This window comes from Phodopus roborovskii, unplaced genomic scaffold, assembly GCF_943737965.1.
Source record: "Phodopus roborovskii unplaced genomic scaffold, PHOROB, whole genome shotgun sequence".
Lineage (NCBI taxonomy): Eukaryota > Metazoa > Chordata > Mammalia > Rodentia > Cricetidae > Phodopus > Phodopus roborovskii.
Genome location: NW_026126433.1, coordinates 19,250,262 through 19,265,939, shown reverse-complemented (window position 1 = coordinate 19,265,939; position 15,678 = coordinate 19,250,262). Strand labels below are relative to the sequence as shown.

Sequence of the window (15,678 nt, the reverse complement as noted above, 5' to 3'; positions counted from 1 at the left end):
GCATTTGGAGCCCATTCTCAATAGTGAGATACCTTACTTAGCCTGGATGCAGTGGTAAGGGGCTAGGTCCTGCAACTTGTTATAGCAGACTTTGTTGACTCCCCAAGGGAGTTGAGAGAGAAGGAGAAGGAGAAGGAGACAGAGATGGACTAGTCTGTAAAATGTAAAACAAATTAAATACAAAAAGGGCACAATGCAAATAAAATATTAATAAATAATCTTCCCTATAGCTGGGTGATACTCAGGAAATGTTGTGTAGCAGTTCTGACCTAATTCAAGTATTCAGTCTTGGAGGTAAATTCCTAAAGACTCAGAGAGCTCTAAAAGGATGTTCATTATGATTCAGGGAATAAAAAGTCTTCTAAGTCTCAGGAAGTCCCTGGAACTTGTAAAATGTACAAAACCCCTCCTTCCACAAAGTTTTATAAGCAGGATGGACATCTGTAAGAAGAAATATTTCATTCTGCACAAATGACTGCAAGGTGTGAAGAAAGTTCACTGGCTCCTGCTGCCATGCACAGGATGGAGTTTTGGGGATATCTTTGTCCTTATATAGACTTTCACACTCCTGGAAGTGAGCAGAGTTGAAGAATTGATTCACTTAGTTGGATGTTGTTACTTTGTTCTTCCTTTTTTTTTTTTTTTTTTAATCTTGAGTTATCTGATGTTTGCTCATATCTTCCCAGGAAGTATTATAAAATATAATGTAGATTACTTAAACTCCTTTGACTGAAGATACCATGTAGTATTCTATATTATATTTTGTGACTTTACTTAAAAAAAAAAAACTACCTTTTTATGAACTAGAAAACTAAACACAGAAGTTTAATATATATATATATATATATGTGTGTGTGTGTGTATATATATATACATACATACACACACACACACACACACACACACACACATATATATATATATATATATATATATATATATATATCAGGAAATAGATCAAATTATAAATCCACAATATGCCCTATCTGCCCTATAAATTACTTTGTAGACCATGTTGTCCTTGAAATCAGACAACTCTCTGACCCAAGGCATGAGTGATCTTATTCCTGCCATCCTGAGACTGAATTCCTGTCTCTCAATTCAATTCATGCAGTTCAGGAGGAGGAGGAATAGAAGGAGGAGGAGGAGGAAGAGGAGGAGGTGGAGAAAGTGGAGGAGGAGGAGGAAGAAGAAGAAAAAGAAGAGCTACCCTGTGCCCTACCCTGCCCACTGTCCCGCCACTCTGGTTGAGCACTGGGACAGAGGGTGGAGAAAACAGTCTACCCTACTTCTGAGACTGCTTGAAGCAACTCTGAACAAAGGAGACCTGCCTATCCACACAGGAACACATGAAATTTCCACCTGCTTGGTCTCTGACCCCACCTCCAGTCCTCTGCAGAAGTCCGGGGCCCATCCCAGATATCCACCAATTTCTGCAGGCCCACTCTAAGTTCTTGCCAGCAAGATCCTAGACCCCCAAAGCAGGCCCTCTGCTAAAGAAAGACACCTCACCAGGAGAGTGTCAATTTCAAGTGATATCCGACTATCATGCAAAAACTTCCCAAGTATCAGTTCAGCCTCTGTCCTCTTCTGCCAGGCATTTTCTAGAGGCATCTTTTACTGGATCCTCATCTCTGACCCCATTCCTGGGTCTCTGTCTGCAGAGAGACCTTCTATGGGGTGTGGAACACCCAGAGTTACAGATATTGAATCTCTAACCCACATAAGCCCACCAGGGAATTAACATAGAGAGAGGGGGAGAACCCACCAACACCTATTCAAAAAAGCTATGGGAAAACAGCAATACAAGAAAACACTTAACAATAGAAAGACAAGCATGGCACCACCAGAATCTAGGGAATCTACACCAACTAGAACAGAACACAACAACAAAGCAGAGGAAGCTGAAGGGAACAAATTAAAAATTATCATCATCAAAATGATAGAGGGCCTCAAAGAAAATGTGAGAAAATCCCTTAAAGAAATGGAGGGGAAAACAAACAAAAAAGTGGAAGAAATGAACAAATTCCTTAAGAATAGTACAGAAAGACAAGAAAAAACAATTAAGCAGGTGAAGGGAAGGGTTCAAGACTTGAAAATAAAGGTAACACAAACCAAAGGAATGCTGAAAAGAGAAAAACTGGGCAAAAAACCGGGAACTACAGACACAAGCATAACCAACAGAATACAAGAGATGGAAGAGAGATTCTCAGTCAAAGAAGATAAACTAGAAAAAATAGATTCATCGACCAAAGAAAATAATAAATCCAACAAATCCTTAATACAAAACATCCAGGAAATGTGGGACACGTGAAAAGACTAAACCTAAGAATAATAAGCATAGAGGAAGGTGAGGAAGCTCAGCTCAAAGGTGCCGAAAACATATACAACAAAATCATCAAGGAAATCTTTCCCATGAAAGTGCAAGAAGCATATTGAACCCCAAATAGGCTGGACCAAAAAAAAAAAGACCCCTCGACATATAATAATCAAAGCACCTAGCATACAGAATAAAGTAAGAATATTAAAAGCAGTGAAGGAAAAAGGACAGGTAACATATAAAGGCAGACCTATCAAAATTACACCTGTCTTCTCCATGGAAACCCTCAAGGCCAGAAGGTCGGGGATCTATATTCTACAAGTATTAAGAGAACACAGATGCAAGCCTAGGCTACTATATCCAGCAAAACTCCCAGTCACTATAGATGGAGAAAACAAGAAAATTAATGACAAAACCAGATTTTCCAAACACGTATATATAAATCCAGCCCTACAGAAAGTATTGGAAGGAAAACTCCAACCCAAGGAAGGTTAACTACACCCACAAAATGTAGGCAACAGATAATCCAACTACATCAGAAACCAAGGGTAAAGCAGAAAAAATATATTCACAATACCACTGCCAACAACAAACCTAAACCAAACATGCATCAACAGTCAAAGGCCTTACTCACCCTCAACATTAATGGTCTTAACTCACCTATAAAAAGATACAGGCTAACAAAATGGATACAAAAACACAATTCATCCTTCTGCTGCATACAAGAAACACATCTAAGCTTCAAATATAGACATTACCTCAGGATAAAGAGTTGGGAAAAGATTTTCCAATCAAATGGAAATAAGAAGCAAGCAGGCATAGCTATCCTAATATCTAACAAGTTAGACTTCAAACCAAAATTAATCAAAAGAGATGAAGATGGTCATTTCGTATTCATCGCAGGAGAACTCCATCGACACAAAGTCTCAGTTCTGAACATCTATGGCCCTAATACAAAGGCACCCACATTCATAAAAGAAACAAAACTAAAATTCAAAGCCCATATAAAACCTCACACACTTAGAGTGGGAGACTTCAATACACCACTGTCAACACTAAACAGGACCACAAATCAGAAACTCAACAAAGAAACAAAAGAATTAACAGAAGTTATGTCTCAACTGGGGTTAACAGATATCTATAGAACATTCCAACCACACACAAAAGAATATACCTTCTTCTTTGCTCCACATGAAACATTCTCTAAAATCGACCACATACTAGGTGGTGGCATAACAAACCTCAACAGATACAAGAGAATAGGAAAAGTCTCCTGTATCATATCAGACCACTATGTTTTAAAATTGTAATTCAACAACAACACAAGTAGCAGAAAACCTTCAAACTCATGGAAACTGAACAATGTGAAATTGCACCACACCTGGGTCAAAGAAGAAATAAATAAAAAAATTAAGGACTTTTTAATATTCAATGAGAATGAGGACACAACATACCTAAACTTATGGGACACCTTGAAAGCAGTGCTACGAGGCAAGTGTATTGGACTAAGTGCCCATAGAAGAAAACAGAGGATAGTCACATAAGAGAATTTACAGTGCAACTGAAAGGCTTAGAACACAGAGAAGCAAACTCACCCTGAGGTGGGAAATTCCAGGAAATAATCAACTTCAGGGCTGAAATCAACAAAATAGAAACCAAGAAAACAATACAAAAAATCAATGCAATGGATAGTTGGTTTTTTGAGAAAATCAACAAGATAGACAAACCTTTATTCAAATTAATGAAAAAGCAGAGAGAGAACATGCAAATTAACAAAATCAGAAACAAAAACGGGAACATAACAATAGACACAGAGGAAATCCAGACAATTTTCAGGTCATACTTTGAAAATCTGTATTCCACAAAAATTGAAAATTCAAAGTAAATGGATAAATTTCTGGATGACTATCACTTACCAAATTAAATCAAGAAAAGACAAACAACTTAAATAGACCTATAACCTGCAATGAAAGAACTAGTACCACTACTACTCAAACTGTTTCACAAAATAGAAACAGAAGGTTCATTGCCAAACTCTTTTTATGAGGCCACAATATCCTTAGTACCCAAACCTCGCAAATACACAACTAAGATGAGAGGGAAGGTTGGTTAGGGTGCATGTGAGAGGGCAGAGAGGGTAAAATGGATGGAGAGAGAGAGCAACATAAAGTATCTTAGTGTAATGCTTACCAAACAAGTAAAAGACCTATATAATAAGAACTTTGTGGCTCTAAAGAAAGAAATTAAAGAAGATATCAGAAAATGGAAAGGTCTCCCATGCTCTTGGATAGGTAGGATAAACATGGTAAAAATGGCAATCTTGCCAAAAGCAATCTACAGATTCAATGCAATCCCCATTAAGATCCCACCACAATTCTTCACTGACCTTCAAAGTATAATAATCAACTTTATATGGAAAAACAAAAACCCTGGATAGCCAAAATAACCCTATACAATATAAGAACTTCAGGAGGCATCACCATTCCTGACTTTAAGCTCTACTACAGGTAGACAGATAGACCAATGGAATCGAATTGAAAATCCTGATGTTAACCCACACACCAATGAACATTGATTTTCGACAAAACACCTAAATTATAAAGTGTGGCAAAGACAGCATCTTCAACAAATGGTGCAATGGTGCTGGCAAAATTGGATGATGAGGTATAGAAGACCTCAGAAAGACCCATGTCTGTCGCCATGAACAAACTCAAGTCCAAATGGATCAAAGACCTCAACATCAATCCAGCCACATTGAACCTCTTATAAATAAAAGTAGGAGGTACCCTTGAAAAAATTGGTATAAGAGACCGCTTTCTGGACATAACTCCAGGGGCACAGACACTGAGAGAAACAATTAATAAATGGGACCTCTTCTAACTTAGAAGCTTCTGTAAGGCAAAGGATACAGTGGACAAGACCAAACGGCAGCCCACAGACTGGAAAAGATTTTTACCAATCCTATATCTGACAAAGGGCTGATCTCCAAAATATACAAAGAACTCCAGAAACTAGTCAACAAAACACCAAATAACCCTATTTAAAAATGGGGTACAGTACTGAAGAAAGAATTATCAAAAGAGGAAATCAAAATGGCTGAAAGACACTTAAGAAAATGCTCCACATCCTTAGCTATCAGGGAAATGCAAATCAAAACAACTTTGAGATACCATCTTAATCCTGCCAGAATGGCTAAAATTAGAAACACCAATGATGACTCATGCTGGAGAGGATGTGGAGAAAGGGGAACTCTCCTCCACTGCTGGTGGGAGTGCAAACTCATACAGCCATTTTGGTGATCAGTATGGCAGTTCCTCAGGAAAATGGGAATTAGTTTACCACAGGCCCTGGCAATCCCCCTCTTAGGCATATACTCAAATGATCCACATCCATGCAACAAAGACATCTCTTAAAATATGTTCATAGCAGCACTATTTGTAATACCAAGATCCTGGTAGCAATCTAGATGCCCCTCAATTGAAGATTTGATAATGAACATGTGGCACATCTACAAAATGGAATACTACTCTGCAGGAAAAAAAAAATGGAATCTTGAAATTCACAGGCAAGTGGAAGGAATTTGAAGAAACCATCCTGAATGAGGTAACCCAGTCACAAAAAGAGGAACATTGTATGTACTCACTCATATATGGATTTTACACATAGACCAAAGGATCACCAGCCTATAATTCACACCACCAGAGGAACTAGGATACAAGGTGTATCCTAAGAGATTCATATAAAGTCCCTCACACAACCGGTCAAAGAAAACTCTCCCAGAGCACAGGGAAATGGGGGGAGCAGCGAATGGAGAGAGAAGTAGGAGAAAACGAGGGGGGAGGAAAGGAAAACATATGCGACCAGGATGATTAGGCCCTGTTAGGAATAGAAGACAGGAGAGAGAGAGAGAGAGAGAGAGAGAGAGAGAGAGAGAGAGAGAGAGAGAGAGAGACTGACAGACAGACAGACAGACAGACAGACATAAAAGAGGAATCCAATATTGGTTTGAAGACAAAATTGAACTCAAAGAGTCATTTATAGAACTACAAGAATGCTGCCAACTAACAATTTGAGTATCCTTGGAAAGGCTACCATAAATGCCCTTACTGGATAGTGAGATCAACAACTAACTTATCCATGGATCCCTCATCTAATACCTGTTGGAATCAGGAGCAAACACCCATACATAAACACTGAGTCAAACTAGAACCCAAATGCATATGGAGAGAACAAGACCAGGCAGCAGAAACACATAGAGACAGTTTACCTGAACAAGGAGGAGCTAATGGGCCACCAGACTTATAGTGGTGAAGCCACCATGGGATTAACTCAGCCCCCTGAATATGGGTCTTAGCCAGAAGGGCTGAGCAGTCTAAGGGACCTCAGATGGTGGAGCCAGGAGTTATCCCTGGGGCACAAAAGGACCTTGTGAACACAACCCTCATGGAGGGATAACTGCCTTAACCTAGAGACAGAAGAGAAACCCTATCTCTTCTTCACAAGACCTGTCAGATCTAATGACTCCAACTGGATGGCATTCTCCTTCATAAGGAATTGGGGTGGGGGGATGGGAGGGGAGGGTGGTTAGGGGGCATGTGAGAAGCCAGAGAGGATAAAAGGGTGGGAGAGAGGATGGAAGGGAGGGAGGGAGAGGGAACTGGGATTGACATGTAAAATAATAAATTAAATAAAAAAATTGCTTTGACTCCAAAATTTAAGTTTAAGGACAAGTTACTGGGGAAAAGGAATTCTATTTTTGTTCCCACAGAAAATGAAAAGCTGTGCATTCCTTCCAGACTAATGTGGTATGATCAAGCATGACTGCCTGAAACAGAGTACCAGATGATCCTACATTCAAAACAGCTAGACAAAGCAGCCTTGCAGACTACAGCCAGGATTTCTGCTTCATCTTAGAATCCCCCATGACAGCACCCTTTACCAGCAGGAAGTAGTTTGGAAAGAACAATGCTTAAGTTCCCAAATATTGTCTATAAATGTTTGTTTTCATTTAAATGGACTTGGATATATATATAGTCATTCTGGTCTCAGAGTCTGAAGACTTGGGTCCTACTTCAACCTTTGCTTCAACTAATGTCACTTGAGAAATGAAAAAGCTGATAACTGATGATGCTGAGGAGATGAAATGAACAGAGTTCTATGCACTAATTAGTGCTTTGCATTCCTACTCTCTCAAAGGGCACTCTGTAGCGAAGCCTCTTCTTACATTTCTCAGGCAAGAAAACTGAGGCCCAGAGAGGTAGAATAATTTACCTCAGATCCCACATGAGTGAGATTTCAACCTGAGTCCACATTAATCCCAAATCCACCAAAAAAAAAAAAAAAAGAAGAAGAGGAAGAAGACAAAAATTAATTGTTATGTTAGAAGCTTCACCCCAGTCCCTAGCATCCATATACTCAAAGATTCTGGAATATTCTGGTGGAAGACAACCTCAATTCCCTTCCTTTGCTGCATCTCAGAAAGCCTGAGATGCTCAAGACCACTCCCCTAGGATATTTAACTCAGAAAACTGTCCCCCTGTCTCCTCTGGGAAGAAATGTGGGTTTTGAAAGTCCATCTGGGAGTGTTGTAGCCATTAAATGTGGGCTTTTAATAATTCTATTTGATATGGTCTTATTTGGATTGCTGCATTGGTGAAGAGACTTCTTTGGCTGTATAAATTTTTCAATGACAGATTTTAAAAATTAAAAAGTCAAGACATTAAAAAATAAAATGAATTTAAAGTTCAAAACTTGCTACTCTTCCAGAGGACTAAAATTTTAGAACCAGGGATAGAATTATAGCATAAGCATCTGTATATATTTTGAAAATTGAAAGAAAAAGACATAAAAACAGGAAAGTGATAAAATTCTAAAACAACTAATAAGACTGCTGAAACATGCATTGGAATATATTACTTCAAATGAATGTTTATGTTGCTCACCACTAAACAAAGGACCAAGAAATATAGATCTAGCCTTTGAAAAAGAGCAAACATTGATTATTCTCAAATTATTCTATAAAATAGAAATGTAAATATCAATACCAACATCATTCAAAAATCCAACACTACGCTTTTACCAGCACAAAGAAAGAAATGTAGAGAACATTCTTTAGTGAACATTAATACAACCTTGTTCAATTACTTATAAGTAATTGATTTTAGCAGAATGCATGTTGTTTATTCCTGGGATAGAAAGTTTGTTCAACATATGCAAATATGTGTAATTGAGCAAGTTCATTGACTTTAGAATTGCAACAGAATAATCTCAATTAATATAGTAAAGCTAGAAAAGGCAGCATCCACTCATAAAAATTGTCCAGGTAGAAGTAGGAATAGAAGAAACATGTATCAACTTAATAAATATTATTCAGCAGATCTATAGTTAAGTATTTTATCAAACTGAAAGATATTTTCTTAATCGTAAATGAGACAATGATATGAAACTGTATTCAATGTAGTGCTAAGAATTTTGACTATAGGAAGAAGACAAGAGAAAGAAATAAAAACAATAAATATATTAATGAAATCAAATTATCAGTGTTTACCAATACCATAATCCTGTACGTAAATAACACTTGATGACTGTTAATCCTAAGGAACACTTCCTGTAAAATAGCAAGATAAAAAAGAAATTTGCAAAGATAATTTACTTTACTAAATATACAAATCACAATCCTGATGAAAAAGGAAAGATAGGAAAAGGTCTTTGCAGGATGAAGCTTTTCTGTCATTTCTAGAAGACACAAAATCCTAGAAGGTTTTTTTGGTCACCTGGTTCTGAAAATAATTGTGGTCCTCTTCTGTGATGTTTCTGAGATCTAGGTGAAGGGTTTGTGTAGTAGATGTATCAATTGAGACTGTACACCACATAGTCAGCTTGTCTCTGCCTTCTGACCAATTGTAACTTTATGTAATGGAATCAATGTGATCCAAAGGGAACCTTTCTTGATGATGGTTAAGAGATAACATATCTATGGTATAAGGAGAATTATTTAGAATATAGATAAAAATAATTGTGGTTTAGTAAAATAATGATGAACTCACTAGTTCTAGGTAGTTTGGCTAGGATCCCAGTATTAAATTTCGTTTCTCTTCTGTTGAACAAAACAAATGCAATCAGAGAAAATTTAAATAGCTTCAAAATAGTAAAATCTTTGCATGTAAATACGATGAAATAGAAGAAAGATATCTACAAAGAATAGATGAGAAAATGAAGAACTTTAAATATAGGAGGAATTCTGTACTCATGGATTGTCAGTAGGATTACTGGGAAAATATTCTAAATTTATGCAGAAATAAAAACCACAAATATCTAAAGTAATCTTTAGTGAAACAAAATAAAAAAATACAATTTTTAAAATTATTTTTTATTTAATTAAACACAATCTTGCTTTACATACTAATCCCAGTCTTCTCTCCCTCCTGTTCTCCAATCCCTCCCCACCATCTCTTCATCCCACACTTGATCCACTTATCAAGGAAGGTGAGGCCTAACTTGGAGGACCATCAATGTCTGTCTCATCATCTAGGCCCTCCAACAAGTATCTAGGCTGAGAGAGTATCCCTCCATAAGGAATGGGCCCCAAGAGAACATTCCTGCACAAGGTAAAAATACTGGTTTACCTGTCAGAGGGCACATAGACTGCCAATGCCGGTGATTGACACCCACATCTGTGGACTCTGGTTCAGTTTTATACAGTTTACCCAGCTTCAGTCTGGAGTCCATGAACTCCCCAACTTGTTTATGTCAGCTGTTCCTATGGGTTTCTCCTATCATCACTCCTCCCTCTCTACAATTGGATTCCAGGAGTTCTGCTCACTGTTAGCTGTGGATTTCTGCTTCTGTTTCCATCAGTTACTAAATGAAGGGTCTATGATATTCATTTAGGCTGTCATCAATCACTTTATAAGGGAAGAGCATTAAATGTAGCCTCTCAACTATTGCTTAGATTCTTAGTTGGGATCATCTTTGTGGTTTCCTGGAAGTTTCCTTAGTGTCAAGTTTCTCATTAAGCCCATAATGGCCCCCTCTACTAAAGTGTCTTTTTCCTTGCTCTCCTATGTTTTCCCCCCAGCAAGACCTTCCTGATTCCTCAGGGACAAGATTTCCTGAGTAACTTGGAAGCATGGGAAAAAGGGGGAGTGCAAGGGAGGTAGGAGATGTAGGAGGAGAGACCGGGGGGGGGGGTCAGTTAACAATAAATGATCTCAACTATACATAAGAGACATAATAAAAGATTGGCATTGTTTTGACATAATAAGCCTACAGGTTCATGGGTGCAGGGAACAAAAGAGCACAGACATAAATTCACTTTGATATATCCTTATATTTTCTTTGGAGAAAGAAAAAAAAAACCTATTGTTGAGAAAAAACAGCCTGTGTATCAATGTATGATGGGAAACCTGGATTTTCACATGTAGAAAATCAAATGAGACATAAAAGTCTCACTATAAAATAAGGAAAAAACCAACAAAAACAAATAAAATACACAACATGGATTAAAGACCTAGGACTGTACCTGGGAAACTGCTAGAGAAAAACAAAAGAACAAATACATAAAAGTGTAAGCAATGGTAATGTTCCCTGAAAATAACAGCACACACACACACACACACACACACACACACACACACACACAAGTTGAAGTATATGAAACCAACAATTCAGCCAAAAATGCAAAAGTCATTAGAGTGAACAGACAGAATATTGAATGGAAAAATATGTGTGTCAGTTTCACATTTTACAGGTTAGAAGCAATATCTAGAAAATATAATAAAGTACAAAATTTAAATACCAGAAGCCCAAATCTTACAATCAAGTAAACAATCTGTGGGTTAATAGTTTGAAGAGAGAGTATTCAAAATAAAAGATATAAATGGCCAATAAAACTTAAATTTTTCATCCTTCTTAGTCATCAAGGCAATATAAATTAAAAATTCTTTGAGATTCAAGAGAAGAGTACATGATAAAATGTGGCACACAATCAAATTGAACTTAATAACAATATTCCCAATTATTTATTGTAACTGTAAAAACATATATCACAGTTTTCTAAAATTATGGTTCTTAATGAGACTTTTACTTTATAAAACTAATTTTTTATTTTGCTGTACATTCCATTACAGAATGTTATACATTGCATAGGACTATTTGATCTAAAAATAAGATTACATAATTAAAGAATATTTAAAAATATTTCCATGTAGAAATTACTCCATTTCACAAAGAAAACATTATGCAATTTCCGCTTCTATATTTGCATGACTCTAAGGTCATAGTCATGGATACAGGCTCAGGTTGCAAGTACCTTTAATTACTGCACTGCTTTTAGTTCTGAGAGTTTAGTTCTGTATTTTTATAGGAGCATTGTTTGTGGCTGTAGGTAAGAGTCTTCAAATGGAACACCCTTCAAGTGTATGCACAATAATCAAAGTTTATCTCTTCCTTTAGTTTCTTTTTAAACTTGCTATTTTAATTCATGCAATTATTTCTTTTCATAAAAAAATCAAAAAATAAATCTACTATGGAAGAATTAGAAGCAATAGGATGATATAAGAATCCAGGTAATTTCAATATTTTTTTCTTTTTCTTTTTTCTTTTATTTTTATTTTATGTATCGATCCCTGTTCCTTCTAACTCCCTCCTTCTCTTCTCCCTTCCCTCTTTCCCTCTCTCCCATCTTCTCATGTCCCCTGAATCCCCACCTATCCCCCCACTCCACCTGTGGGGTGATGCCTTCCAGGAGGGGTCATCTTAATGTGAAAAGTCATTTGGAGTAAGGATTAAGACTTCTCTTCTATCTCTAGGTTAAGGGAGTATACCTCCATGGACTTCTCTCCTGTCTCTAGGATAAGGGAGTATACCTCCATGGGCAATGTGCCCCCAAAGTCCTTTTGTTCACCAGGAATGCATCCTGGTTCCACTGTCAGCAGTCCTTTAGACTGTCTACGCCTTTTAGCTGAGTCCCATGTTCAGGGGGTCTGAGTCAGTCCCATGCTGGATTCCCAACTACCAGTCTGGGGATCCATTAGCTCCTCCTTGCTCAGGTCAGCTGTCTCTGTGGGTTTCTGTAGCCTTGTCTTGTCCTCCCTCACTGCATCTGGATTTCAGTTCGGCTCAGTGTTTACTTGTGGGTGTTTTCTTCTGTTTCCATCAGCTGCTAGATAGGGCTCTATGATGGTGGATAAGTTAAATTGTTTGTTTGAAAGCCTAAGAATAAAACTTTCTGACAATTAATTTTATTTATAAAAAATTTAAAAATATACCAAAGAATTGCTGCTCAAATTAATTTGTAGTAGACAATAATCTGACTAAATTAAAATACAGATTTATTTCCTAGTATTTCAGTTCTAATATATATTTTTGCATACCTAGAAGTATATGATCACTCTGTATCAAACAAGAATATTTGGGAGGTAAAACATGGAGTCATATTATAATATCTAATCTTGTGCCCAATTTTAATGAGATTTTCTAGGTCAAAATCATCAGTGGTGGCCAACTTGATGCAGTATTTTAATTTTTTGATTTACATTTATCAAAATTTTCCATTTCTTTACTTAGTTTTACTCTCTTCTCTGTTTTTCCAACTCATCTGTAGAATAATAAAAGAACACTCTTCTTTGGAATATGCATAATACTTTCACATTCTCAGGTAAAGCCCTTTTATTGCTAAGAACCATGAATCGATATTTACTTCCTAATATCTTTTCTCTTCAAGTTATGCAAAATGCACTGAGGGAGAAGAAATGACAGATTAAGTCAAGGGAAGTAAAGAAGGAGTTTAATTACAGCACAATATAATTCAAGTACAAACATTAATTCAATATTGCAAATGCATGTGGATTATTTACCCTGAGAATTATATTTAAACAACAGTAAGGGAATAAATACATTCCACTCATTTTTCTTATGTATCTCCTTTTCCTCATCATAAATTCTTTTCAACACAAAGAACTTGATATAAAATATGGATATATTCACTTCAAAGTAAGTGTTTTCAGTAATTTTGCACCAACTCTTGGCTGCAGCCAGGAACCCCGTAAGAATATGCACCACTATAGGGCAAGTACAAAATTCCACAGAAGGGAGTCATAAATTGTTGTGGTTCAAAGATGTTGGAGATTTATATTAATCTTGAATATCAGGAAAGGAGGCACAGAAGACACAGCATTTAAACTTTGCCTTGAAAGCTGACAAGGTTTTTCATAAATGAGAAATGTGTAAAAGCATTCAAGGCTGCAAAAGAGAATCAGAAAGCCAATGGAACAAAGATTGATTCTAGGAGACTGGAGAAAATGTAAGGAGATATGTAGTAACACTTAAGAAAGTTAGCAGCTTATGTGGTCATTACGAGCTAGAAGTTTGGAGCATAAAGGTGAAGAAATGGGGCTTGTCAGAAGTATTCAATGAAATCCAATGAAAAATGTTAACAAGTTTCTTCAAAATATTCAGGAAGTGGAATTAATAAACTATTAATTTATTTTAATGTTACTTAAAATTATATTTCTTTTATAATAATAAGAATAGGAGAATACCTAATATGTGAGATAAATAGAGATAGAGAGAGAGAAAGAGACAGAGAGAAGAGAGAGAGAGAGAGAGGCTGTGGCAAAGTAGTCAATGAAGAGACAAGCATTTTACTCTCAAACATAAAAAGTAAAGTATGACCATCAAACATGGCACAGCCATATGGTCACTGTCAGCAGAATGAGAACCCACACATCTAGAAATATGCTCTGTATTTTTTGTATTTCTGAACAATAAATTCAAAGTATACTGTCTCTTAACAGAATATTTAAAATGTTTGTGGCCATGTAGAAACAAGGAATACTACATTTTTCCTAAAGTCATCTTAGATAAAACTAACAAAAACTTCTTCATAAGTCATATAACTAAGCACATCTAGTATGTTCAAGTAACTAATCACATTTGAAACTGTGCCAAACTTTAATAGACTATGATGATCTTTTTTAAATTGTGTTTTTACAAATTTAAACATAATGATCATCATAAGAATTCCTACATAGTTTAAAATTAGCTATAATTTAGAGATATTGTAAAATGGAACAAGTTTCAAAGAGCTAAAATAGTACTTAGAATGGCAGCCAAGTGAAGAAAAGTCAAAATATAGAATTTCTAACAATACTCTTATATGATCCCCAGAGATATTTGGGGGAAAAGATACTTCATGCTTCAAAGTGAGCTTCTAAATATATCCACTCATCCAAGAGCTGCTGAAATGAACAAAGCAGCCTGAGTGTTCAGAACTCAGTGATGACTGTGAATTCAGTCATATCACAGATTGCCCTAGTTCACTGCAAGAGGATAGGAATTAGACCTTGAGTTGTCACATTGAACTTATTTCTGTCCCCCTTCAATACTCTCAGGCCTTTTTCTCAAAAGTCTCATCCCAATGTCCTTGAGATCTTTTAGGTCAAGAAGTAAAAGGATATTTTAAGGTAACAGCAAACATTTCTACAATGATGGTTTATAAAGACTGAACCTGATTCTTAAAAATATGTTTGTATCATCTGATAAAACAAGAAAGACTAGATTATAGTTTTCTTTTCATATTTTTGACAATGACACACAGTATGTGATAAGTTATTTCTTTCGTATTCTCTTATATTACATTAGAAATACTTAACAATTTGCAGCACAGCATCTTATTCTGAAATATGTACTTAGAGTCTCAGTGTCATAATCATTCTGTTCACTTGGAGTTAAAATACACAGCAGATTAAACAATGTATCTTTGCAATAAAATTAAACAAAAATGTAATCTTGTAATAGCAGCAAGGTTATAAATTGCAACTTCTAGCTGGTGCAAGGAGTTCTAATTTTTAAATTATGTTAATATAATCTCTCAGTTTACAATGAAGGTAGCCAATTACAAGTCATCTACATCTAGTTGAAAACTGAAAATTAAATTTCATTCAGATAAGAGCACAACTAATTTAAATATGATAGAAATTATACTGTTTTCTAAAACCTTAAAAGAGATGGGTAGGTTTTAATGTCCCCTAGAGAAACTGAAGCTATGCTGTGTAAATATGCCCAACACATCAGGTCATGTGTATTCTGATCTATTAAGGCAATAGATAAAATAAATAGATAAAATCAACATAAAAGGACTAGGTGACATAGTTGCAAATGGACCAAGAAAAGAGAACAAAAGACACGATAAAGAATAGAGAGCATGGAAATGTGAACCTGATAAATGGATTTAGATACACCAATTTCAAATTTAAAAGATTTTAGCATTTTTTGTTAGGGAGAGAGAGCTCCCTAAGTCTATGTAATTATCAAAGAAATTTACAAATAAGCAATCTATACCTAAACAACAACCACCT

General features: G+C 36.1%; 1 protein-coding gene across 3 annotated transcripts in view; it reads right to left on the bottom strand.

Moving 5' to 3' along the window:
• Brinp3 (BMP/retinoic acid inducible neural specific 3) overlaps positions 1–15,678 on the bottom strand; it is a 383,711-nt gene that overhangs the window by 231,150 nt on the left and 136,883 nt on the right. The gene's annotated exons all lie outside the window — the stretch shown is intronic.